The following is a 5,282-nucleotide window of genomic DNA, read 5'->3' as shown; positions in this document are numbered from 1 at the left end:
CATTTTTCAAAATGTGATTATACCGCACTACAAATGCATCTTTTTGGCACATTTCAATGGTCTGCCTTTGCTATTGGGCTGTTGCCATTGCAGTACAATAACGTGGATCTGCTGTCTCTCATACTAGCTTTCAGAAATGTGCTAAGTTATCTCACACTCTCCTCGGGCTCTAGACTCCCACCCCCATTGATTTGCACAGATGTTCAAGGAGAAAGAATTCTTTTTTCCTTTAAACGAATGTCAAGGGCCTGGCAAAATCCTGTACTAAGAAATGCAGAAGTCAGCACTCTAGAAAAGCTGGTTATTAACTCACTTCCTTTTCTCTCCAGCATCTTCACTTCCAAAAAATAAATATGGAAACTGTAACACTTGCCCAAGGTCTAAAAGAAACCAGGAAGCGGGCAGGTTAAGGGCTAACAGGTAACTTTTCTCTGCTCCTGTCTGTTAAGGAACTGTTCGCTTCATAGCTGAGCATTTTAAGGGTGCTATGCTAGAGGCAGCTCTGTGATTTTCATTCTTTTGGCTACAACCCCTGGGGAGGTGAGGTCATGGGGAAATTCCAAGGGGGTCAAGGAGACCAGAAACCTAGCTGGTCACATAACCGCTCAGTGGCACTGCCGGAGACCAGTCCCGGTCCCTGTGCCAACCCCCATGACGCCCTATTTTCAGAGCCTTGCTGGTCCTGCCAGTTTCTCCTGCCTTACAAGCACTCTGCCGACAGCCACCAAGACCTCCCTAAGCAGCAGAAATGATATCAGTCACCACACCCTGGTGTCTGCAGGACTCCCACGGAGAAAAGTCTCATTCACGGCTAATCAGAACTAGAATTCTCATACTTTTTCCCACCCCACCCAACTAACAGCAGAGCGCAGAAAAAGAACAGCTGATTTCCATGGCCCTACATTGTCGGTGACATCTTCTCTTTGTTACCATCCAGAAGAGAACTGCTGCACTGATATGAGGCTGGAAGACACCCCCAGAGCGCCACAACATCTGCAGTCAGACTTCAAACCAAACATCAGGCTGAAAGTGATTTTCTGTGTGATAGGGAAGAAAATGAGATAGAGAAATGTGATCCAGTGCGTGCACAGATACATGCAGGGGCACAAGTCTGAATGGTCAACTCAAAAATGTCATTCACACTCTCAGACGAGTTCAGAGGCTACCTCATTAGTGGGGAGGGGGATTTTAAACAACTCATATAAATTACACTAATCTGTGAATATCTAACTGAATCTGCACCCTTAGAAAATAAAAATTTTGCATAATTTTTAACAATGTAGCTCTGGTATGATTACTGCTATTACAGTAAATTCTTAAATCATCTTATTTTATACCTTGGTAAAATAAAATGGACTTCCAGTTGAACGTGGCAGATTAACCACATGCCTGCATCAACACCAAAAATCCTATAAAAATGACAGTAACTATACTTTAAGAGGACTATAGCAGCAGGAACAAGATCAGATAAAACATTCTACTGACTTTTGGGTGATGGAAAGCAAGAGAAAGGTCTGTGATGATTTGTATCATAAGTGATGCTCAGAGAATTCCAACAAAATAGTCCAAAGCCCAGGAGGCTCACGCTGAATGGGAGGAGAAAGGGTGTGGGAAACAGAGGGTGCAAGTCACTATATGAAAAGGCTAGACCTTTGCACCCAGGAACCCTGTCCCACCTACCCAAACCCCAAAAAAGTGTATTACCCAAGGACACTGAACCAGGAAAATTAGAAACTCACATACTCCAGGCACAATGACAAAAAGGATGTGTGTAATTCAGGGCTGAAAATGAGGCACGAGGTGTTGGGAACTGAGGAAGAATCAGTCTACTTACTGTACCAGGGAACCCCCACAGTCCCCTTCTTTCATCCTGCTTCCAGAATAGCTTATCCAGGTTTGTCCTAGGCAGGGCTGGTGGAATTATTCTCAGGACCATCTCAATGAGCACATATACTGATATTTGAGGGCTTCCTTTGACAAAAAAGACCAGTTGCTGCTTCATCATTTTAAAGAAAAATCAGCAATTGACACATCCACGGGCACAAAAATTCCAACCTGATTTTAAGTGGATCTGCCAAAGATCAGTAAACATTCAAGGAAAGCCTGCAAAATGAAAGTCAGATCCAAAACAAAGAGAAGGAAAAAAAGCCTTCTAAAAACATGTAGATGGCCAGGCGTGGTGGCTCACACCTGTAATTCCAGTACTTTGGGAGGCTGAGGTGGGCAGATCACTTGAAGTCAGGAGTTCGAGACCAGCCTGGCCAACATGGTAAAACCCTGCCTCTATACTAAAAATACAAAAATTAGGCCAGGTGTGGTGGCTTACGCCTGTAATCCCAGCATTTTGGGAGGCTGAGGCGGGCAGATCACAAGGTCAGGAGATAGAGACCATCCTGGCTAACACGGCGAAATCCCATCTCTGCTAAAAATACAAAAAATTAGCCGGGCGTGGTGGCACACACTTGTAGTCCCAGCTACTCGAGAGGTGGAGGCAGGAGAACTGCTTGAACCCAGGAGGCGGAATCTGCAGTGAGCCAAGATCGCGCCATTGCACTCCAGCCTGAGTGACAGAGCGAGACTCCGTCTCAAAACAAACAAACAAACAAAAATTAGCCAGGCATGGTGGTGCATGCCTGTAATCCTAGCTGCTTGGGAGGCTGAGGTGGGAGGATTGCTTGAACATGGGAGGTGGAGGTTGCAATGATCCAAGATCACGCCACTGCGCTCCAGTCTGGGTGACAGAATAAGACTCTGTCTCAAAAAAAAACAAAAACAAAAATGCAGACATTCTGGGGAGCAGAAGAAAATGTTTTAAAATCTAGACTATTCCCCGAGAGAATAAGAATCTCTTCCAAAATACAGGAAGAGATGCTATGAAGAAACGTCAACAGCTCCCCAAAACTGACAATATGGATAATTGAAAGTTGTATTTCTATTGTTAAAGATTAATTTGAAGAGATCTTATAGAAAGTAAAGCAAAACATAACTAGATGGAAAATTTTAAAGGTAGGAAAGTAGAGAATCTTCCTAAAGCCCTAATAAATAATAGGAAGTTTTTTTTAAATAATTTTTTTTTAAACCTAGGAAATATCTCAGACTGATGGACGACGGTTTCCAGACTCAATGGAGAAAGCAAAATGCCCAGCATATATAATTTTAAAAGGATCTACATGGAGATACATGACAGAAGTTGTGACACTTTTAAATCTTAAGATTCTAAAATGTTCCAGAGAGAACAAGAAAAAATTAAATCAAACACAAAGTACGTTAGAAGACAACGGAGCAGTATCTTCAAAATTTCAAGGACAGCAGTTTCCATTTTTAATTCTGTATGTAGTAAAATTATCAAGGAAATCTAAGCATGCCTTAAATTTTTTTGTTATTTGTTGTTGTTCTTTTAAGAGAAGAGACAAGGTCTTGCCATGTTTCCCAGGCTGGTCTTGAACTCCTGGCCTCAAGCAATCCTCCCACCTCAGCCTTCCAAGTAGCTGGAATTACAAGTATGCACCACTGCACCCAGCAAAGATATTTTTACATGTTAAAGATTCAAAAGAAATGTAGCTCCTTGTACCTTTCTGAGAAAGCTACTGGTGTATGTGTTCTACCAAAACAATGCAGTAAGTTATGAAATGAAATGATACAGTATCCAGAAAACAGCGTGTCCAAGAAAGGAGAAGAGTAAAGGAAAGGCCCTAAATGATGGTTGTGAACTAGGCCTAGAGTACAACCCATTCAGATAGAAGCTGAAGGATGGGGGTGCTACAGAAGGTGAAGCACCAGGAAAAAGGATGATGGGGGAACTGAATGACTATATATGGCTTAGAGATCAGTACAAATTAGCTGAGAGAAAACTGATAGGTCGGTTCAGGTTTTAGCAATGGATACATAGAAAAATCAAATTTTAAAAAATGAATTAACAACAACAACAATAACAAAAACACAGTTTTTGAAGAAAACTATCAGAGGGCATTATCTGGCTTGGCAGTGAACAAGTCCACACAATCATAATGACATACACACCAACACTGAGTTAAACAAAGACTGTACTGCGAACCACATTGGGTGAGTGCAGTAAGGGTTGAGAGCTGATCCCCCCTGCCCACAGCAGGAAGTATAGGACACCTGAACATTTCAACTACTTCTTAAACAGCCTCTCAGCTCAAGATCCTGTTTTCTGATCTTCTATCAAATCCACAAGGTCTCAAAGCATTTATCACTCCACACACTTTGGGAAGGGCTCCACCAGAATGAAGGGAACACACACACACAAAGAGAGAGAGAAATCAGAAGACAAGCTCCAGGAAACAGATTTCAAGAAACAGAAGCAAAGGGGATGACTAGGGTCATGGGGAGATCCCTGAAGCTGTCCAGGACAGAGATCCTACATAAGGTGATAGAGGCAAGGGGGACCACCCCCCCTAGATTACAGTGGGGGAGATCTCACTGGACTGATCAGGCCAGTGAGAAACCTGGCCCAGTCTGAAGACTTCTGGACAAGGGTCTCTCAAGGATGAAACAGGATATCTAATGATCTGATTAATCTGAAGAGACTAAAAGGCGATTTAGACAACAGGTGAGAGTTTCAGAATTAATTAGGTAAGTACGTGGAAAATGAAGCAAAGGAAAAGCAAGATAACTATTAACTCCTCGGAAAACAAAATTAGGCAACAAAGGAAAATTAGTTATGGTATATACATGAGCCACAAAGCTCATCATGCAGTTCAGCTGTGAATAGTCATAGCAAGGTCGATTCCAACAGCATGGCACCAAATCTCTTTTTTTTTTGAGACGGAGTCTCACTCTGTCACCCAGGCTTGAGTGCAGTGTTGTGATCTTGGCTCACTGTAAGCTCCGTCTCCCAGGTTCACACCATTCTCCCGCCTCAGCCTCCCGAGTAGCTGGGACTACAGGCGTCTGCCACTTCACCCAGCTAATTGTATTTTTAGTAGAGATGGGTTTCACCATGTTAGCCAGGATGATCTTGATCTCCTGACCTCATGATCTGCCTTCCTCAGCCTCCCAAAGTGCTGGGATTACAGGCGTGAGCCACCACGCTCGGCCAGCATGGCACCAAATCTAATCTACTGTAAAGCTCTTTATTCTTGTATAGCTGTGCATCATTACTACTGATTATTATTAGAAAAAATAAAATTAGATCCCAGTATTACTTGAGTAAATGTAGATTTTTTTTAATGAACCATAAAGTTCTAGAAGACAATAAAAGATTTTTTTTTTTTTTTTTTGAGACGGAGTCTTGCTCTGTCGCCCAGGCTGGAGTGCAG

The sequence above is a fragment of the Colobus angolensis genome, unplaced genomic scaffold (genome assembly GCF_000951035.1).
Source record: "Colobus angolensis palliatus isolate OR3802 unplaced genomic scaffold, Cang.pa_1.0 Scaffold13, whole genome shotgun sequence".
NCBI classification, from domain to species: domain Eukaryota; kingdom Metazoa; phylum Chordata; class Mammalia; order Primates; family Cercopithecidae; genus Colobus; species Colobus angolensis.
Note: the sequence above shows the minus strand (reverse complement) of the source record.